This window comes from Ptychodera flava, chromosome 13 (genome assembly GCF_041260155.1).
Source record: "Ptychodera flava strain L36383 chromosome 13, AS_Pfla_20210202, whole genome shotgun sequence".
NCBI classification, from domain to species: domain Eukaryota; kingdom Metazoa; phylum Hemichordata; class Enteropneusta; family Ptychoderidae; genus Ptychodera; species Ptychodera flava.
In genome coordinates, this window is record NC_091940.1 from 22,562 (window position 1) to 46,831 (window position 24,270).

Sequence of the window (24,270 nt, forward strand, 5' to 3'; positions counted from 1 at the left end):
AACAATTTTCGCATGAACTGTGGGTGTAAAATCTGTACTCATCTTTTTGTAAAATTTTGTATCTGATAGGTGTTCCTTCATGACTTCAATGTAATTCTGTCTATTCCATACAATAACTGAACCACCCTTATCTATCTTACTGATATATATGGACTGGTCATTTCTAAGCTTATTGATTTCTTTCTTTGTTCAGTTGTGATATTGTCATTGCGTTTAGAATATTTACTTTTACCTGTGGGATCATACTGTAAAATCTCATCCAATTGAATTTCACAGTATTTGTCCAGCATGGGATCTCTGCCCGTAGGTGTGTGTCATTTACTTTCAATTCTCAGTTCTTTTGGTAGCTCTCGTGAGGCAGTGTCAGAGTTATTTTCACGAATACATATATATATATATATATATATATATGTAATTTATGTTCACCTTTTGTTTTACCTATGTTGCGCGCCGGGGGGGGGGTCACCCTGTTTTCAAAATTTGGAATGGGGGGGGTCACCCTGTTTTCAAAATTTGGAATAGGGGGGTCAGCCACTTTTTGACGTCAGCAAAAAATAATCCACCCCTCCCCCCCCCAGGCCGAAGAAACTGACCAGTCCCTTTGTAACCATAAGAAGATCAATACTTAAAATACTCAAACATGAAAGGGAAGAACAGTTGATGCACAGCAAAAAAAATACGAAAAAGTACATGTAATAGTGTTCAGCAAAGGTAATTTCATTTATGAAATAGATATGGAATGTAGTTAGAGCTAAACACTATCTATTCTGGCAGAGTGGTGGCTAATTTGCATGAAATATATGTAATTGTTATGGTAATGAGTTTCTGTGTTTACACAAAAATTAAAGAGTTGTGACCACAACTCTAATTGCTGTGGCAAAAACACTGCAGGCAACAACTTACAGTACTGATACCTGTCATATAACAGTTAATGTTCTCATGAATGTATCAGCTTAAAATTGACACAAACAAATGATAGTGATTTGAGCAATCACAGCACAGAAAAGGTATGGTGTACCTGTTTGTCTCCAATCACAGCAACAAAGGCCAATTGGGTGTCAATAATAAGCCTCAACTTGACTTACCTGCCATTATCAAATTACTGTAACTCCATTAGGGGGTTTTCAGACTCATTTACTCCATACTTTGTTCTTAAATGCTTCCTTTCTCTTTTTTTGAGGGGAAAAAAAAGAAATTGTTTCCATGTATATAGTGTACTGTCTTTAGGGTTGTAAACAGTATTGCCAGTATTACACATCATGTGTTATTCAGTTACTGTGATTGGCTGAGTTTCACTCACATGATACAGATCAACAAGTCATCGTTGATGACACAGTCCCCACTTGTTAATGGGTACTTTGATTACAGGTCCTCAGAGAGGATAGAGTCCTCTTCATTAGGTCTGTGATAAAAATACTTTTGAATGAATTCGCTTGATACATGTCTGAGTTGTAGTTCAGGACATGAAAAAATCGTAATAAAATGGCCACACGGTGGCCATATTGGATCGTATCACACAACAAATAAATGTGCATATGTATGACATAGGTCAATGTCCTTGTAGCAAATTTGATTAAAATTGGTTGAGATATGCCTGAGTTATGGCTTGTACATGAAAAAATCATAACAAAATGGCCGCACAGCAGCCATATTGGATCGTATCACAAAAATTAATGTGCATATGTATGACATTGGTCAATCTCCTTGTACCAACTTTGAATAAATTCCCTCGATACATGTCTGAGTTATGGTTCTGGACATGAAAAAATGTCATAAAATGGCCACACGGCGGCCATGTTGGATTGTATCACAAAACAAATTGACGTGCATATCTATGACATTGGTCAATGTCCTTGTACCAACTTTAAATAAAATCTGTTGAAACATGCCCGAGTTATGGCTCTGTATATGAAAAAATCGTAACAAAATGGCCACACGGCGGCCATATTGGAACGTATCACAAAATAAATTGACGTGCATATCTATGACATTGGTCAATGTCCTTGTACCAACTTTGAATAAAATCCAGTGTTCTCCCCAGGATCAAGCAAAAGCGTAGCGGCTAATTTGCATAATTATTTGCATATCATTAATTTATATTTGCATATGGATATAAGCTTGCACATGCACCCAAGCATTCATGTACACTCACAACAAAATGCAATGGTAACACACAAGTATGCAATTTGAACATCATGGAAACTCTTTATTACACTTAAATAAATCATCACAGTATAGTACAATTGCAATTAAAATAGAAGATTCAAACAGTAACAGCAAGTTCAGATTGAAAGCAAGAAATGGTTCGTCTGATTGGAGTTTCATTAATACATATATTGCTAATAAAATTGTCAAAAATTGCCAACAAAGAGGAAAATTCATAAGTTTAAGCTTTACACAATTCAAATGTAATTGAGTTTTATATCATTTTTGAACGACAAACACCGCGAATAATGTTTCATCACGGGGATACATTTCAGCCAGCCGCCCCCCCCCCCGCCGCCCCGCGTATATCACTGCCACTGAACATCGTCGTTCGATTCTTGATTTTAAAAATACCACCAAGATGATCACAAGACATGAACTAAGTACGACTAGAATCACTCAAAAATCAGGTGTAAAATCTTTCAGAGAACGTGTCAGAGTGGAACCACACGCGACGCCAGGATCAATGTCAACACGTAACACGTCGGCCAACATGGCCGCCGCCATATTGGAATTTATGCAATGTGAACTCGATCGCGATCGTGATCGTACTCGGACAAAAAAAAAGATCATCGTTGTAAAATCATAATCAACCTCACTAGTCAACTGCTTCTTTTGTTTCTTTTGCGGTCCATTTCGTTGATCAAAGCATGGGAATGTGATCAAAGGCCCCACTAGTGCTACACCGCCTAACTCTGTGAATACTTGTCCTCGATGTCGTATACCGACTAAAGGTCTTTGTTGGTCGTAATAGTCGTTGTAGAATGAAAACTTGTGAACAACCCAGCCGATTCTTCTATTGTTTTAACGTTTCTCTCAACACTTACGGACAACTTATCGGACGCACACCGTACTTCACACCTTCCACTCTTTCACCAGGTTGAAAGTTGCAGTGAGCGCTAATGTGTAGACAATGCATGCAACAGCTGGTAGCTACGCAGAGCGCTAACGTGTGAACTAAAGGATGGCGGGAATATTTTAAAGCGTAGCGGGGAGAATCAAAGCGTAGCGGGGAGATGTGAAAGCGTAGCGGGACCGCTACGCTAAAATGGCCTGGGGAGAACACTAAATCAGTTGAAACATGCTTGAGTTGTGGCTCTGTACATGAAAAAATCGTAATAAAATGGCCACCTGGCAGCCATATTGGATCGTATCACAAAACAAATTGATATGCATAGCTATGACATTGGTCAATGTCCTTGTACCAACTTTAAATAAAATCTTTTGAAACATGCATGAGTTATGGCTCTATATATGAAAAAATCGTAACAAAATGGCCGCATGGCGGCCATATTGGATTGTATCATAAAACAAATTGACGTGCATATCTATGACATTGGTCAATGTCCTTGTACCAACTTTAAATAAAATCTGTTGAAACATGCCTGAGTTATGGCTCTGTATATGAAAAAATCGTAACAAAATGGCCACACGGCGGCCATATTGGAACGTATCACAAAATAAATTGACGTGCATATCTATGACATTGGTCAATGTCCTTGTACCAACTTTGAATAAAATCAGTTGAAACATGCTTGAGTTGTGGCTCTGTACATGAAAAAATCGTAATAAAATGGCCACCTGGCAGCCATATTGGATCGTATCACAAAACAAATTGACTTGCATATGTATGACATATGAAGTAATCCTTGTACCAAGTTTGAATAAAATCGCTCCAGGCATCTCTGAGATATCTGCGTGAACGGACGGACGGACGCATGGACGGACGCACGCACACACACGCACGGACATGATCAAACCTATAAGTCCCCCCCAGACGGTGTCCTTGGGGACTAAAAAGTGATAGAACAGGCTTAGGTGATATAGCCATATAGCATGCACTGATATTGCCTGCTAATACATTCTGGAATACCGCGTCATTTCTACGCATATCACATCATCACATACATTCGCTTGGTATTTTCTGTATAGCAATGACTTTTCATAAAGTATAAGAAATTATCTTGAATTGAAACGACAACATTAAGTACATTATACAAGAAATTCTTTAATAATATTTGTTAGTTTCAATGTCTTTTACCCATAGAGACTTACGAATGTCCAGTAACAGAAAATGGAGTTTCTGTGTTAGGATTTGAAACCTGCATTACATCAAGAAGGCTCAGTAAACCAAAAAAAGAGTAAAATTACAAACCGTTTTTTATACCAATTATGAATCTTAGAAATGTTAAACAATTTAATGAATGTAAAGTTAGAACCACGATTGTCACAGACAATATGTATGATGTCTTCGTTTAAGATATTAATTTAAGTTGACCTTCAATTTCATGTGACATTGCAATCGAGCAATAAATGGAATGTTTCACGTCTCGATCAATACTTGAATACTTTGGAAGTAAAGTTTCAAAAACAAAAGTGTTTGTTTGGTATAATAAAATTAATGACACATGCTAGCACAGGCAAGATCACGATTTGTTGCCCATCTGAGGGTTGGTGTTCATGATGATAATAATTATGATGCCTAAGGCGAAATCTTACCCTCAGGTGCTGCGAACTGGTGAATTTCATTAATTTCACAAAATCATCACAAAACATGTTTTGAGGGCTGATAAACATATTTTACTTATTTTGACCTTTACCTTAAATTTGGAGGGGAAGCTAGAGCTGTTCGTAACTGCCCCCCCCCCCACTGGCATACATGGAAAATGTACCCTCCTACTGAATTTTGATGCCCACTGCCCTCAAGTATCTATGGCCTGCCCTCCCCACTCCCCACAATTCAAGCTCCCCACTGCCCTCTCCCAGTACTGAAATTCCTAGACACCACAACAACCCAGATCAACACAAAACCATGCCATCAACTAAAAGTATATCTTAGAACATAGCTCCCCTCTAGGTGATTAACCATCATCTTCAACCACGACTTTCCCCTCCCTTTACATATTTTTCGGTACTCACTGTCAAAAAACTTTCTCCCCACACACTGAAAATAACAAAATTTCTTCCCCGCCCACAGTAAATATAGATTTTTGCTCCCAAGTGTTGATCTGAAAAACTGCACACGAACACATAAATGCATGAACTGCCTAGTTGGCGGCACCTGTACCCCTCCCAGGGGTCTCATTAAGTTTTGATGAAGTAGGGGGCTAGAATGGAAATTTAGGCGGCTTGCAGCTGCCATGACCACAAAGAGGTTGTCGTCGCCTCCCGGCCGAAGGCCGGAAACCCTGAAAAATGAGCTAAAATTTACTTTTTACAGTACAGCTTACAGTCACTTGAATTTTTAGTATTTTCAGGACAATTGTCAGCAGTGTTCCAGGGCAATTTGTGTTCATATCATAAAAGCCATTTTCCTGGGAGATTAGGCCTAAATATGATAATTTATAATTAAAAATGATAAAATGTGGTAATGTTGACGATAATTTGAACACAGAAAACAAGTCTTTAGAGCCTCTATGCTTTTTCGAGGTAAACTATAATGATTCACTATTATTAATGATATAAATTTGATATGCAGATGATATTATACAGTGTTACATCTAGACAGGGGGATAGGGGATTCCCCCTCTGTTGAAATGTTGGCACCCCAAATTAATTTGTCAAGGACCACTCCCCCCCCCCTTCCATGAAATGGTGCCAGTCACACCTTAGAGGTACAAGTAGAACACATGAACTGGTGAAATGCCCAGAAATTTTCTGGAAAAGGGGAAAATCCCCTTGTTGATGCCATCCTGGATGAAACACTCATAATGTTATGCTTAAAATTAAGAACCCTGATGTTTGGTATGGAAATCTGTAGATGAAGAACTTTGATACCACTAGAGAGGTAAAAGGATAACTTATATAACGAATAATGATAAAAAATGACAATCATTACCATATTTCGCAAATAGAATCAAAGATCCTCAAGGTTGTTTGACTACATGGGTATGCAAAGTAAGAACCTTGATATAGGATGTGAAAATTTGCACGTTCAGAAGCGCACATTTGGATTTAACCTGACGATCGCTTTTGAAGTAAATTTAGAGGTCTGATCGTATTGTAACCACTCTGGGCGACGTTCTTATTGGCGTCGATAGACCAAAGAGCAGTACATATCATACGTTCAGCTGGTTAAACTCCTTCATAATTACGCCTACCGCAGTGCAACGCACAGTACGTGGTTTATCCCATGATGCAACTCGATTCGTACACACAGAGATCACCATTCTACCACCGAGGGCGCCATTACAATTCTGACTAAAGCTGTCCAAAAATAGCCCCCAGCTTGAAATTGAGGTCGAATGCGTACGCATGACTTTTATCCTCGTTCGCAGTTACGTCAATGTGATAGCCCGAAAGACGTACATTTTTCAGTTTTTTTCCGGATCTTTATAGCATTTTTCTATCCAAAGATCCATATCATTGAAAATTGTCGTTAAGTTTTCATTTTTTTGCCCTTTTGGGGATATTTTTAGCTATCTCTTCTCTGGTTTTTTATCAATGATGCCTGAAAGAGTGCATACGCCATTGCCATGCTTGCTCCGAGTAAAATTATGTTCCCAGATTTTTATTTGACCGTCATTTGGAAATTTCAGCGCAATTATTTAGAAAAAAATGAGATTTTTAACGGAATTTTGGCTATTTTTCGATTACAAACGTGGATTTTGAGAAATGGTCAACATTAGATTGTCGTGCAACTAAATACGATTCCAACGATATACTGCTTGCCTATGTTGACCCCAAAATCGAGGGAGGAGATAGAGTTTGAAAACAGACAGTCACATCGGAATGAAAAATGTACTTTGCCATGTTATAATTTTGCTTTTGTATGCACATGCACTGTACTCAGGCTTACGCTCGCTTGTGCCGGGATTAAAATCGTACGAGACACGGCGCTGAAACAAATACAAATGACATGGCTCATTGGCTGTATCTGTGTATTATGTACCGGTAATAATCATGTAATTTCTCGATCGCACGAAATATGAATCAATGTTCATTTTTGCACGGTCCTTGAACTGTAAAGACTAGAACAGATAGGAACGTGGCTTTGCATTGCCAACTGTTGACAAAACCTCTTTGTTACGATGCGTTTTTAGGGTTGCGTTGCCGTCTTCTCCCGGGGACCGGCTGATAAACAACACTGGCCGAACGTTAAACTACAAAGGCGCTACGCAGTACGCTGTTTCTCCACGATCACAGGATACTGAAGTGTTTACAGAACTTTCACGATCGCTTGTTGAAAACTGCGGTCCATTAAATCCTCACACCCGGCGTCAACAGCTTTGCTGTTTGGAAGGGTGTCGATTCAGTGCAGCTTGCGTTCGCCGAAATGTGTTTCTGTCAGTGTCACCGCGTAGCCATAGCTGACATGACATTCAGTAACTCGGTAATGCATGCTATCAATGTATCAGACATCGCAGCATTTGTGCTAAAAGTTCAATCCTTATATCTGGCCGATGATAAATACATATACGTGAATACAAGAAAAACTTCCACTGTCAGTCTAAATATTTTCGAGGCGATCGCAACGCGCTGATGACTGTATCTGCATGTACTCAACTATTGTATCGTGTTTCTATGGGTGCATACGCGCAATGGGGATAACGGGCAGGCCGATCTCCGTGTGTACAAATCGCATTGCATCATGGGTACTTTCACGTACCGTGCAACGCACATCGGCTTACTAAAATTCCAACTGTAATCGGAAAGTTTTTCGTGAGAAAAAAAATCAGGTCATTGGCTTCGAAAACAGTTTTAATCCACGGAATTATCCTTCTCTTGTTTCTTGGTCCACTTCAAAACCGAGGATCGTACAGCGAAGCTTGACCTTGCGATCGCTTTCGTCTTCCTTTGTTCATTGACCATTTTGAGTTGAGCTAACGACGGCCGACAGGTGTAGTATGCACGTTTTCATTAGCGTATATAAAGGTCACCAAATAAGAATCAGCAATTCAGGTAGCCAATAGAATCATCAATTGCAATTCCGATTTTTATTGAGGCAGAATACGCAAGACCGTGCTGCATCGTAGTACAAGGTGATCGTAGTAGTCGCTCGTCTTCTAAATTTTGTTTCACATAAAAGCCATTGAAAAGTTTGATTACACAGCTTGTGAAACTTGTCCGTATCATTTTAGAAGGTAAAAAATATTTTAGCTCTGAAAGAGTTCAATTTTCCAAAAAAGTAGCTGGCGAAATCGTGAGAGTAACCGGTCAATTTCGCTGGCTGCCGGCTCTTAATGAAACCCCTGCCTCCTAGAGTGTGTTATTATTTAAACGACCATTGGCTTCTAAATTGGCAGCCTATCTCCACTGCCATGAGGCAAACATGACTTAAAGCCCCAATAGCTGCAAATGTTTAATAAACCAATTTCAAAATATCCTTAGTTTTCCAAGAGTTTTCTTTGGATAAGACCCATTAGAGACTGAAAAAGTGTATAACGCTGCCATAAGTGTCAAAGTAAAGTGGCATGTAAATTCAAAGGTTTTAGATTTCCCGCCATTTTCAAAAACTAATCATATGACAGAGAAAATACAGATTACAAAAATAACATGTTGGCCATCCTGTGTTGTGCATTCAAGTAAATTGCATCATGCTTGTTTCTGGTATGATCACGATGTGTATGTGCAGGAAATACTGTTTATTGTATTATCCCGTGAGGGCGCCATTTTATGGGTGCGGCACCCGTTTATTATTTAAGCCTGTTAACACGTGTAGGCATGGTCTAAATCAGCGAGCAGTGATACTTCAATACACGTCCTTCAGTTAGCACATTTACACAAACCAACTTTGGTTAGAAAATAAAAACATCAAAATAATGCATAAAATTAGCAGCTATTGGGGCTTTAATCAGAGTTAATTCTAGGACGCACCATTGCGCAATTCGCGCAATAAATTCTCTAATGGCCCTCATTTCTACGTTCGATGCGCCACTAAGGGCGCAACATTCTATGAATGGATGACGCAGAGTTCATGTAGTTCATACATTCGCGTAGCTCCCCGAAGGTCATTTCCTCAGTCATAGTGTGAAATATAAAACCCATCGACCTTTGCAATTAAATACCCAGTGCAGCATACATAATGGTGCATAGGAAGCTGGGTAGAAAGGACTGATGTAGGGGCAACGGTGTATTGGAGCCGTACGCATGTGGCATGGCCGATGAATGTAAACAACAGGACTGGCCGCTGCGTAATGGTCAAAAGCTAGTCGACACTCGGATTTTTAACGCCAGTATAGTTGATGAACCCAGGATGATCGGGCAGTCCCTTAAATTGAAGCGTTTGCAACGTCTACCGTCCATACAAACGAAATGTAGAACACTGCAAGGAAAGTATCCATGCTTGGCCGGCCAGATGATCGTTTTGAAGAGCAACACATTTTAGGTCAGACATATCTCGTTTTCTAGAGTAGCCAGGTCTATGCATAGAACAACACCGCTGTGTAAAACCCTTTGGTCAGAACCAATGATCGTAAATTTGCTAATACATACAAGTTATGTTTAAAAGTTGATGTATAGATCACTTTATTTAGGTCGTACGGGTTACACTCTCGGGCTGTATCGGTAGTGTATGAGTATAATTGTCGATGTGTGCAAATCAAGGGCCACTCTCTGAGAAATCCTACCGGTGCGCTAAGCTTTGATCATGATCGTTTCCACAGTCAAAATCACAGTCCATAGCAATTTGTTGTTAAAGTCAAACATATCAATAATTCATCACATAAGTTACATAAATTGAATCAAACCAAACGGTTAGTTTGCTGTTGCCATTGTTGGGCCTGTTGCATACGTACTGGGGACAACTTTGCAGAAAGCTTGGTTGGTTACGGGGACCCAATCTCTAGTATTCTCCTTTTCTTGACTTGATAGACTATACTATTTTCTGCAGAAAATTCAGGGTTTTTACATGTGTGATGATGATGTCCTCGATTTTCTAAAATGGCCCCTTGGGACAGGAGTTGGGGCCCACACTGGCCCCTTGTTTTTACATCCTAGAATGAACACTGCTTAATGACACAGTATGGTGAAATAGTTTATAAAACTCACCTTTCAACACCTGCTGCTTCTATCTAACTTACACAGGTTGTGGTATAGGTTTTAGTTCGTGCCATTCCTAGTTCACATTGATCTTACCTAGAAACCTAATGAAGAGGCAAAATGCGAAATGTCTCAGAACTCCATGAAATCAAATATGGCCACTACACAGATAGACATCCAGTATAACAACAAAAAACATTGTTGCATTTATAAACTGGTGAGCATAAAAACAAAATATTTAGCATGATAAATTAATGGGTAAGATAACATAAAATATATTTTTGTTTCAAATTAAAATATTTCAAAATTACCAAGAAAAATGCAGAGGTAATGCCTTCAATAAGAAATCAGATTTTGGGTTTAGCATATGGATGGACATTGGAGAATAACCCTTACCGAAAATTATTTCTACTGCAAATTTGCCGTAAATTTGCTGCAAATCTGCAGCAAGCATATAGCTTGCAGGAAGGAGTTGCAGAAGTTTGCAGCTAGCTGTGACCCTCCTGCAAACCCTCAAGTCAGTTTGCAGCAAATTTGCGGTAAACGACTATGTTGCTGCAAATTTGCGGCAAACCAGGTTATTGCTGCAAATATGCAGCAACACATGATTGACATATTGCCCACTGTTTCATTACCAGGGAGTACACGCTACACACATGTGTACCGTTGCACTTTGTGACCAGTTATATGTAAGCAACACAAAATTGATCTTTCATTTATATTTTATGTTCATTTATTTCATAACAGACAATCCACTTTTTAAATTATAATAACTGGTAATGCTAGATAATGGACAGCTTCAGTTAAGCTGGTGAAAGCATTGCATGGATATAAGAGTGCATCTATAGTATATACTGTAGTGACATAATGTAATGAAAGTACCCTTTGACAATCCGGTTGGGTAAATTGTGGTTGGATCGAAAACTGAATTTTTAGGGAAACAAATTTTCAAAACAGGGACTTGTCTGTCTTGCAAGTTACACCCTGTATTTTCTGCGAATGATACCAAAATGCAAACAGTTTCGAACGAAATGTGCGTCTGATGATGGTCTGTAAGGACACGTTGTAGACTTTTGTTACTGCAAATCTGTACCTAATGTTTGGTTTAAGCAAGGACCCACTACTACCTCCAAACGGAGTAGTGGCTATGCTCCAAGCTATATATCCCATCAATATTAGTATACGGTACGTACAAAGCACTGCAGCTTACAGTCTGTGTCCCGTCGATGCCGCTAACAAAATCTCGCCTTCTAATAACATGGGTCGAGGTAAAAGGGTTTGTCCATGTTTTCAGCGTTAGAGTTATATTGCCGAGCACAAATTTGAGGTTTAGGATTACACTCCATCCCGAGTCGCTGTACGAAAATTCAATGCGCTACTTTACCAACGTCCAACACGTCCTGTGTATCAGCTGCGCAAGCAGCCAACATGTTTTACACTCTCCCATGTCTCCGGTCACGGTTCATCAAGGTCAGTTCGCGCATTGATATTGATTCTTCGTGCTGAAAGAATTTTTACTCTCTTTTTAGTCTTTCTATGATAAAAATAACCATTTTCATTAAACTAATAAATTGAATGCTATATTAAGTATGAAATATAACGGATTGGTGCAGATGTAGAGTCAATTCCAGAGTTTAAAAACGGGACTACACTATCAATCGCGTAATGATTTATAGATCGCACTTCTGTTATCGTCATGAGGCTTGATCGGCGCGAAGTTAGATTTTAGTATCAGTGTTACCGCGTCAGTTCACTCAGTGAGTGGTAAACCTCCTATACCTTCATGCAGGACGATTTTTTGAACTTATACTCGATCTTGCTTCCAAATTTCATGATCTTGAGCTGCTTTTCGAATAATAATGATGATAACATGAAGAACTGAATAGAGAGAGGAATTTCATGTCCATAGTTCGAGTAAAACCAACTCCTCTGCTGCTAATTTCTCTTGTATACATTGCATTGAAACTCATACATTTGAATACCATTGCAGATGAACCAGTAATCATTGGCCAATTTATCACTTTTGATTTGATTACCTTTTTGAAGTTCAGTGAACTTGAGCTCCTCTCCTACCATTACTTGCCTGTCAGTGTTTTACAGTGTAACAAGTCATCGTTGATGACACAGTCCCCACTTGTTAATGGGTACTTTGATTGCAGGTCCTCAGAGAGGATAGAGTCTTCTTCATAAGGTCAGTGATAAAAATATTTCAGAATAAATTCGCTTGATACATGTCTGAGCTGTAGTTCAGGACATGAAAAAATCATAATGAAATGGCCACATGGCGGCCTTATTGGATCGTATCACAAAACAAATCAATGTGCATATGTATGACATAGGTCAATGTCCTTGTACCAACTTTGAATAAAATCTGTTGAAACATGTCTGAGTAATGGCTATATACATGAAAAAAAATCAAAACAAAATGGCCGCCAGGTGGCCATATTGGATTGTATCACAAAACAAATTGACGTGCATATGTAAGACATAGGTCAATGTCCTTGTAACAAGTTTGAATACAATCAGTTGAGATATGCCTGAGTTATGGCTCTGTACATGAAAAAAAATCAAAACAAAATGGCCGCCAGGCGGCCATATTGGATTGTATCACAAAACAAATTGGTGTGCATATCTATGTCATTGGTCAATGTCCTTGTACCAACTTTGAATAAAATCGGTTGAAACATGCCTGAGTAATGGCTATATACATGAAAAATCGTAATAAAATGGCCACATGGCAGCCATATTGGATCGTATCACAAAACAAATCAACATGCATCTGTATGACATATGAAGTAATCCTTGTAACAAGTTTGAATGAAATCGCTCCAGGCATCCCTGAGATATCTGCGTGAACGGATGGACACACGTATGCACACACGCACGCACGGACCCACGTACGGAAATGACCAAACTTATAAGTCCCCCAGATGGTGTCCGTGGGGACTAAAACCATCTGCACAAAGTTTCATCAGATTTGGTACAGTTCTACCAGAAACAGCGCTCTAATCTCGAATTATGCAAATTAGACCTAATTATGCATGCCACACCAATATAAATGGACCTGCATATGTATGCCACAGTGTAGTATCCTTGTACCAAGTTTAAAAGAATTGGCACAGGAATATCTCAGATATCTGCATTCATGAGCCCCCGTGCATGGACACAGCATTAATATTAATTTCATCCTGGAATGCCTGTGGATCATACCTGGGAACCCTGTGGATGGATATCAAATACAGGAAAGAAAACGGCCGTCACACAGCCATTTATGATCAAATCATTACAAAAATTAGCGTGCATATATATGTGATAAGGATTAATATAGGTACCAACTTTCAATGCAATCGCGCCCAGCATCGCTGAGAAATTTAGCTGAGAAATTACGTGAACGAACGCACAGTCGTAAAATATAGGAAACAAAATGGCCGCCATGCAGCCATTTTAGACCAGATCAAAACAAAAATTGATGTGCACATGTATAACATATAGAGTAATCTATGTACCAAGTTTGAATGGAATTGCTCTTAGCATCACTGAAAAATTTGGATGAACATACGCATCGACATCAAATACAGGAAACAAAATGGCTGCCAGACGGCGAAATTGAATCGGATCGTAAAACAAATCAACGTGCATATGTATGGCATAGGTGATAATCCTTGTACCAAGTTTGAATGAAATCGCTCCAGGTATCTCTGAGATATCTGCGTGAACGGACGGACAGACGGACGGACGGATGCACGCACGCACGGACGCACACACGCACGCACGGACATGACCAAACCTATAAGTCCCCCCGGACGGTGTCCTTGGGGACTAACAAACATGATGAGCAAAGTGTGTAAATCGTTCAAAATTTTTGTTTTTCCATGCATTTTCAATATGCAGTGCAAACCCAAAATTCAAAGGATTGTTTTCAGTTGTGTAATTAGATTATTTCATTTTTTGCTTGTCATTTTATATCAGATGCCCTGAAAATATTTGCTGACATTGAGGGTGTTGCTGTCAGGAGTCCAGTGCACTCTTCAGAACTAGATCAAGAGAGTGTGGAAACTGGAGATTTTTCAGATGAGGCAGTTGCGGAAAGTGGAAATATGAATTTGGAAGAAAGAGTTCACTCTTTAGAAGTAGACGTAGACAGTGTTGAAGCTGGAGATTTTCCAATGAGGCAGTTGCCGGACAAAGTGAAAACACCGATGCAGCCGAAAGAGTCGAGGGGGAAGTCAAGAGAGTATCTTACAGCTGTGAGATATGTGACAAGGTCTACCAATCAACAAGCGACCTAGTGGCCGATATAGCTCCGCTGTGTTTATGTAGAGAATAACTATTTTTGACACATGTTGATGAAGAAGGTGGAAATCTTTGATAGCTCAATGCAGTGGCCAGAAAAAAGAGGCTAAAAGCTGCAAAAAACACAATTGAAGATTTCATCATACTTTGAATATATCACATCAGATCATCCCCCAAGAACATGTCAACCAAAGCTATCGGAGGAGTAGTTTTTTGAGAATAAAATTTTCTGACCAAAAATGGCAACAATTGCCCCAAAAATAAAAATCGCAGATTTCATCATAATTTCAAAAGATCAAATTTAGTTCATCTATAGAAACCTGTATACCAAATTTCAAAGCTGTTAGACCAGTACTTTTTGAGAAACATATTTTTTGACCAAAAATGGAAAAAATTGCCCCAAAAATACAAAATTGCAGATTTCATCATTATTTCAATAAATAAAATTTAGTTCATCTACAGAAACCTGTATACCAAATTTCAAAGCTATCAGATGAGTAGTTTTGGAAATACACATTTTTTGACCAAAAATGGCAAATATTGCCCCAAAAATATAAAATTACAGATTTAATCAGAAATTCAATATATATTACTTAGCTCATCTGTAGAAACCTTTACACCAATTTTCAAAGCTATCAGACCAGTACTTTTTGAGAAACACATTTTTTGACCAAAAATTGCAAAAATCGCCGCAAAATTACAAAATTGCAATTTTCATCATAATATCAATAAATATCATTAAGGTGATCTGTAGGAACCTGTATACCAAATTTCAAAGCTATCAGATGAGTAGTTTTGGAAATACACATTTTTTGACCAAAAATGGCAAAAATTGCCCAAAAAATACAAAAGTAGATATCTCATCAGAAATTCAATATATATTACTTAGTTCATCAATATCTGATCTGTAGGAACCTGTATACCAAATTGCAAAGCTATCAGATGAGTAGTTTTGGAAATACACATTTTTTGACCTAAAATGGCAAAATTTGCCCAAAAAATACAAAATCACAGATCTCATCAGAAATTCAATATATATTACTAAGTTCATCAATACAAACCTGTACACCAAATTTCAAAACTATCAGTTGAGTAATTTATGAGAAATACATTTTTTGACCAAAAATGGCAAAAATTGCCTTAAAAATGCAAATTTGGATATTTCTGCACAATTTGAACAAATCTGACTGAAGTCAGCCTAAGTAAACTGCGTATCAAATTTCAAAGCAATCGGACAAGCTGTTTCAGAGAAGATTTTTTTACCAAAAACACCAAAAAATGCCCCAAAAATACAAATATGCAAATTTCACCACGATTTGAACAAACTTAAGTGAAGTCACCCCAAGTGAACTGCATATAAAATTTCAAAGCAATCGGACTTGCGGTTTCAGAGGAGAAGGCAATTGTTGACGGACGACGACGGACGACGGACGACGGCCGACGACGGAAAATCAACCTATTTGATAAGCTCCGCGTCGCTGACAGCGGAGCTAAAAACTGGCCTAAGGAAGCATACAAGGAAACATACTGGCAAGTTTCCTTTCAACTGCTTCTGTGGAAAGAGATTTTCTGAAAGGAGACATCTCAAAGAGCACAGTTGCAAACACAGTGGGAAAGGCATTAAAAAATGCAAGGTTTGTGGTTTTGAGCCAAAGAGTTTCAAAGGAATGAAGTGGCATGAGGCTTCCCATACTGAAGAGATCCATTCATGCAATGAATGCCCCAAAATCTTCAACTCTAAGATGTCGTTGAAACAACATCAACATGGATGTCATACAAAGAAGTACACCTGCACCTGTGGAAAAACTTTTGGACTGAAATCTAGATACACTACTCATTTAAAAATAGCGTCAATGACACTGTAGCTCCCATCCTGGACTATTTAGTGTTTGTTCTCTGGTCAGATATTTGAACATGTGTGAAAGGGATAAAGTGCATGAAGTGAAAATACTTAAATGTAATGTACTGGAGACAGTGAAATATGTTTAATGTATTTATTCAGAATATAAAATGGAAAAAGTACAGAATTAGAAATATCGAATACTTTGATACAACCATTAACTCAACAAGTCATTGACAATGACATAGTCCCCACTTGTAATAGGAGTATTAGTCTTGATGGGGCAGGGAAATGTGGTCATTAAGAAGTATCACTGGAGTCTATATGTTGAGATCTATGGGCACATAGGTCGTTGTTCCCAATTTGAAACACATGAGGCATGTCTAAGTTATGGTTCTAAATCGGGAAAAAAGATCAGACCTCTAACAGTATTGGCCAGCCAAGAAATACATATGCGTATAATAAATGAGGTACAAGATGTGACATCTTAAGGTCTAATATCCTATCAAAATTGGAGGGTATAGAACTTGTGGTTACTGAGATATGCATATATATGTATAATCAAGGTCAAAGGTCATCGAGGTCACATGACATTTTGAAAAAAAAATTATATTGCTAATTAATCCCTATATACCAAAAAATCAGACCTCTAGCTCTATTTGCTTGCCCAGAATTAGATGTGTGCATAATTAATGAGGTAAAGCGTGTGTGTCTCCCATCCTACTAAATACAAAGGACATAGCACTTGTGGTTACTTATTTCAGTGTTCTCCCCAGAAAAAAAATCATACAGTATTGGCTAATTAGCATAAATTTACCTAACAATAAGTCATGAATATTTTAATTAATTATTTTCGTTAAAATTTATGAAAAACATTTAAACCTGAAGATGACACATTCTATAGTGTCATTTCCTCTGTGTTCGTGTTGATCTGTACGTATTCTGAAGGACTTGGGGAGTCTAATCACAAACCGGCATCTTAGGGTGTCTACCTTTGTGACGCAGCAAAATGGCCTGTCAATATGTCGGCTGCAGTGTGGTTGTTTGGATGCCGTCGATATTTCTTGTCAAACTTTGAGACTTAAAATGCCACATTTATCCATTTTATGTTGTTTTGGACCAAAGAAGGATGAATTCTTTGAACAAAAGGTTTGTAAATGGCTGGTTTGTATATTATCATTGACGGAAAGGTGTGCACGTATCGCTCTATTGAGAGTACAGCGTACGCGTGTAATAGTAATTGACAGACAAGAGACACTGACACTTCAGAGATGTCCTTATGCTTTACCACTGAATTTCCGAGGCCCTACAACCTTGATATACTTCTTCAGTTACAAATTAATAGTGACTGTAGGCCCTAGAGTTTATTTTAGCATGTCTGCCACAGGAAACAAACTTGTCAACGGTCGATGGTTTGTGTTAACTGTAAATCAAACCTAGCTGCCCGGAAGCAGCGGTCTACATTCTTGATAAAGTTACGGACGACAGTCTGTCTGTTACCAAATGTCGATCTCTTTGTCCCATATGCAACATCAAATCACGTTTGACACCTTTTTTGTTGTGCATTATTTAAAAATAAACTTGTGAAGTACACTTTTTGTCCGTCACTGACAATAAACTTGCTTGTGCACGGTAATCAGCTACCCATTAGCAGGTTATTTGTACACAGCGGTTGGTTCAAATAGGGTATCCGATAGCGTATCGGCCGGTGTGAAAGCGTATCGGCTGGTGTGAAAGCATATCGGCCAAAATTAAAGCGTATCGGCCCCAATACGCTAAAACCCTCAGGGGAGAACACTGCTTATTTATTGACATAAACATACATTTTAGGTAAAAGGTCATCGAGGTCACATGACATTTGGTCAAAAAATTTCTCTCCTACAGTTATCCCTATATACGAAAAATCAGACATCCAGCTCTATTGGCTTGCTCAGAATGAGATATGTGCATAATTAATGAGGTACAGTATATGGTGTCATAAGGTGTCCCATCATACCATACATGAAGGGTGTAGCACTTGTGGTTACTGAGTTATGGAAAAATATGAAAATTTGAGGTCAAAGGTCACCGAGGTCATGTGACATTTCTTGTCAAAAAAATTGTATTGCTAAGTTATCCCTATATACCAAAAATCAGACCTCTAGCTCTATTGGCTCGCTCAAAATTAGATATGTGCACAATTAATGAGGTACAATATGTGGCATCATAGGGTGTCCCATCATACCATACATGAAGGGTGTAGCACTTGTGGTTACTTAGTTATGGATAAATATGTATATTTGAGGTCAAAGGTTACCGAGGTCACATGACATTTTGTCAAAATATCCGAGATATCTGCGTGAATGGATGGACTCACTGATGGACGAACAGACGGACATGACCCAATCTATAAGCCCACTGGACTTCATCCGTGGGGACTAAAAATTGTGTCACTGCATCCTTTTTGCAATATGAATACGATGAGAAACTAAATTTTTATTTTTCGTGGCCTTATACATGGGAGTCTATGGAGATCTGCCTTATACATGGGAGTCTATGGACGTGTAAACTAAAAATATGCAAATTTCACCACGATTTGCCCAAATTTGGGAAAGGTCACTCCTATGCACTTCCATACCAAGTTTTAAATCAATCGGACTTGTGGTTTCAGAGAAGATTTTTTGACCAAAAATGGGAGAAAATTACAAAAAAATTCATGAAAAATAGCAAGTCTAAGATACTGACCCAAGATGTGCACAATCATTTTAGGTCAGTCCAAAGTACTTACATGCTAATTTTTCATGTAATCTGCTCAGTGGTTATTGAGTTTTTTCAATTTTGACAGTTTTTACATTTTTTCACTCAATTTGCATATTTTTGGCAATGACAACTTCATTTGAACAAAATCTCATCTACAGCCCATCATCCATGTACACACCAAATATCAAGATGAAATGTGCAGCGGTTTTGGAGTTTTTGATGTTGACGGACAGACATACAGACATACAGACACACAGACATGTATACATACAGACAGTTCCCTAGCCTATAAGAATGGCTTCCATATACATATGGCTATGGGAGCTAAAAACTGATTTTTTGATCAACCTGAGGAACCTGTATACCAAATATCAAAGCTATCAGATTAGTTGTTTTTGAATACAAAATTTTTGACCGAAAATTAGGAAAATTGCTCCAAAATTACAAATATGAAAATTTCAATTCAATTTGTGTAAACTTGACTGAGGTCATCCTGAGGAACATGCATACCAACTTTCAAAGCAATCAGATGAGTGGTTTTAGAGAAAAACATTTTTTGACTAAAAACTGAAAAAATTACCCCAAAAATAGAAACATGCAAATTTCATCCAAAATTATAAACACCTAATTTAGAATACCTAAAGGAACCCGCAAAAAAAGGTTCAACCCAATCTAACCAATGGTTACAGAGTTTTAGCAATTTGCGGTGTTTTTTCTTTTTTCCCCTCATTTGCATACTTTTGACACTGACAAGTTCATTTGAACAAATTCACATCTCCATCCCTAGGTGCACCTGTACACCAAATACTAAGACAGTAGGTGCTGCGGTGTAGGTGTTTTTGATGTGGATGGACATACATGTACATACATACATACATAAATACATACAGACATGCAAATCGGATGCAAATGAACTGATTCAGCTTATACGATAACCTCACATTGGTATACCAAATGTGAGCTAAAAATTGCTAGCCCAGCCAGTTTCAACTGGCCTGCCTGTGACTTGTGGTTTCACTGCCTGCTCTCGAGCTGCAAAATGTGAGGGAAAAATTGCGTCTGACATGAAGATTTTGTACCTAAATTTACGAAACTTGTGTACCAAAAACTATAGCAAAATACCACAGACTTTTTTCTCCTTGTCTTTGAAGATACGAATCAGTCATTTTTTTAGCGTAGAGCATGACCGTTTACACATGATATAACATTGCAGTACCTAATCTGATCACAATACTATGCTTTTGTGCTTTCCTACAACCACGGGAGCTCCATGTGAATTTCTCTGTGAATACCATAACCCTATGCATTGGAAGCATTCTGCTCCTTGATATCCATGTAATAATTGCAGAAATAAATGGAATTACAACAACAGCAACAACAACAAAGCACACACAAAGTAGCATGTCATGCGATCGAAGTGTCCGATGCCACGATGGTGGTTGACTCCCACATGCATGTGTTGTATTCAAAAGCATGGACGGTCATGATGAGGGCACTATTTGTTGAAAGGGGTTAGCAAATATCACGAACGTTTACAAACCCCATTACGTTTGATGAGATTACCTTACTGATGAAAGAAAGCAATATAGGGTAACCAAGTAATGGAAGTTCAAGTGAAGGTACTGCATGTAAAACCAAACTTATTTGCGGTATTGTTAATCCTCGGCCCCTCTCCCCTAATAGAAGAGTCCTTTTTTGATGTCATATCCGCCATAGCTGTATGCCAGTCCGATTGTCTCAACGTCGCGGTGTGATGGACAATTATTTTCATTCTTGACAAGAGAGATTTCACAGCACGATCCAAATGAATGACCCTTTTATTTGAGGCATTTCACTCATGACTACAACAAATTTCATTGCTATACTGTTTATTTTTATCTTTGAAGGGTCTGTGTTTTTGCGTGCTGCTACGGCCTAATCACAGTGCATACATGTACCACCTCAGTTTAATTTTTACGGAGCTTGACGTCAAATGGTATGGTTTGTTTGTCTTTTTTCCGAGATTAAATTCAAGCTGCAATTTCCAAGAAATTTGTCTTCTTCATCCCAGAATTGCATACGTTCTTTGAAATTGAACTTGGATGAGGAATTTCATGTCAGTAACATAGGCTCGGAAACGTCCGCCTCTGTGTTCACTTTGCTGCAGGCAATGAGTTTCTACATGTTGTTTGCTCCCGATCGACTTTGCTACTCTCCTCAGCTGTCTCTTACATTTCATACGCTAGCCCATCAGGCTAGTAGAGGGACCAAAAATTACTTGCCCAGCGGTAAATACTGCTAGCCCCTGAGTTCGGGGTAGTGAATTTGCTCACCCCTATAAAATATATACGTTCCTATTCTGGTGAACGGATATTCGGGTCGCTTCCAGCACCAGAAGTAATACTGCGGAGGCGATCGTAGTTGAGTGATTGATCCGACGATATGTCCAAACAATTTTGACTTTCAAAAATTTTTCGCAAAATGAGTGTTTCATTCGCATTTTGCGACTGTGGTGAGCGCAAGCACGAACACTGTCAGTTCCGGTAAGTATAAAATTACAAAGAAAAAATCTTAAAAATACAAAATGAAAGATATCCCAGTAAAATTAACAGTTTCGCAAAGTTGTCCCAAACATTAAAATTCCGGATTTCAGCGCATCGCATCGGCGTGATTGCATTGCCGAAGCATTGTCTTTTACTTGTCTATTGTATCTGTTTGTTTGTTTGTTTGTTTGCTTGTTTACATATTTTATTTCTTCTGGTGGAAATGATTTTCCAAAGAAAAATTCAGTGTACATATTCACTTTGTCATCAGTTTACTATCTATCATACGATTTCTTGTTGTTGTTATTTAAAATCTGTCTTCAAAGTTAGAAGAAATCAATTATAGTCTTGTTTGCCTGTAAACACAAACAATTAATTTGCATACACAGAGACAACAAGGTTCCATATTATACATGGAGGGGTAACTATTGTGCAACACATGTACACAACTATAGGGCGTATTCAACTGACTCTATATAGTTTGAACTGCCAGTATAATTATAATGAAGAGTTGAAGACAAAAACACATTTCACCGACGTTTTTATCATCGATTAATTTTGGTGTTTGACCCAACTTACATTAGTTTAATTCACGTATGTGTGTGTAACTATCTGTGGTTTATCGAGTCACGGACTCGTACTACCATACATACTAGTCAATCCATTTGCCAAGTTTGATCACGTATTTTGACAAGCATGCCACAAAATCCACCACGAAATGGAAATAAACCTAAGTATCGAGAAAAAAGTTTCATGTCAGGTTTATTTCATTTTAAACCAGATATGAACTGTAAATGCTCACGTGTTTCATGTATGTTAAAGTTATGTGTAAATTTGAACCTTTGACAAATGTTTGCAACTTCATTGAAAGTATTATGATCAACATAATGAACAATATTCACCACAGATTAAACTCTATAGGTCATTAAGTATTCAAATACGCAATTAGCTGAAATAGAAATAATTAATTTCTTTGACTGCTGTCATTGTATCACCACTTGATATAGCAAGTGTAATTGCCTTTGGTCAAGTCCTTCAAACTATATATTCCAAACTTTGAAAGCTCATTACATATGCAAACTATTAATTAGCTGACATGAAAACTTCAGTCGAAATGACTTTCGTTATTGGTATAACCTGGTATAATCATCAATATACATAGCATGTTATGCCAACTTTGATCAAATAAATCCAAGTATATATCTCTAATTAGGAAATTCATTAAATACACAAATTAGGAATTGGCTGAAGCAAAAATGCTTAATGCCTTTCAATGATGTTAGCCTACATAATAGTATCTTTAATGTACATAGCAAGTTTCATCAATTTTGGTCATGTAACTTCAAATATATATCCCTAATTTCAAAAATTCATTAAATATTCAAATTAGGAGCTTGATGAAGTAAAATGTTTAATGACTTTCAATGATGCTCTATCATAGTATCTTTAATGTACATAGCCAGTTTCGTCAACTTTGGTCTCGTCAATTCAGATAAATACCCCTAATTAGGAAAGTTCATAAAATATGCAAATTAGGCATTGGCTGAAGTAAAAATGCTTAATGACATTTAATAATAGTCTATCATAGTATCTATAATGTACATAGCAAGTTTCATCAATTTTGGTCTTGTAAATTCAAATATATATCCAGGGCTCGACGCAAGGTCAAATCATCCACTAGCCCGAAGGACTAGTAGCAGTTCATTTTTAGTAGTCCTAAATGAAATCTACTAGTCCTGCTCAAGCAAAGCCAAATGTTGCTCTCATATTGGAAAGAGGTGTATATGACCATTCTCATATTTTTTTTTGACAAAGGTTTTTAAACCCAATAACCAGAGGTCCATGTATCTTTCTTTCACGAATGTGACTTTGTTTGTGTACCGTCTATTTACTGTCTGTTCTGTGCTGTTTTGTGTATATGTTTACAACTATTGTCTTACAAATTCTGACCTAGTGTTATGGATTATGGATTGGTATGATTGCGATTATTTTTTCATGCAAGACTAGCACATTTGCTTACTGCAAAATGTTTAACTTTGAATCATATATAAAGCACTAAAATGACCTGAATAAAATATCCTGTGTAGGAGGAAAGGTCATGAAAATAGCCTATTGCCATTAAGAATAAAATAAGACGTAGGGATTAATTTGTTGGAAAATTCTTCATAGCTCAGGTAATGCACCACTAATTGGCAAAGAACATGTTTGTTCATGGTGAGGACAGATTTGTTTCACCAGAACTGAAATTCGTACAGCCATTCACAAATGTTCCTGTGGAGTGCCTTCATATTTTTGACATATATCACATTTTAAAATTGACCAGCTTGTGGGGAGGACCTCTCATTTGTAATAATGGTTTGTGAAAAATTTAGTTTTTAATTGTAAAAATGTTGCATTTTACCATTTCATGTGCTTGTGTCTTTCATGAGTTTTTGCCAGTTACTGGTAACAAAATGTGATTAGCAATAACCAATGACTCCCAGAAGTGATTGGATACAACAGTCTGATACACCCATTTCATACGTTGTTTTTTTCACTACTGTTATAAGGTTCACTTCACTCTTATTGCCCCAATAATTTACACTTTTCCACTAAAATGGCAAAACAATAAGTTGCTTGCACCAAGTTAGTATCTGAGAGGAATTCCCTCACCTGTACAAGCAGTAGCAACTTGCAATAGCACTGTTTTGG

At 37.9% G+C, this 24,270-nt stretch overlaps 1 long non-coding RNA gene across 1 annotated transcript in view; it reads right to left on the reverse strand.

The window, feature by feature from the left end:
• Window positions 1–947: 947 nt before the first annotated feature.
• The window catches only part of LOC139148647 (uncharacterized), a 31,679-nt gene continuing 8,356 nt past the window's right edge, over window positions 948–24,270 (reverse strand). The window contains exons 2-3 of the long non-coding RNA XR_011555953.1: window positions 10,195–10,289; window positions 948–1,169 (exon numbers count right to left, since the gene is read on the reverse strand). This is a non-coding gene — a long non-coding RNA (uncharacterized lncRNA). The remainder of the gene's footprint in view (window positions 1,170–10,194; window positions 10,290–24,270) is intronic.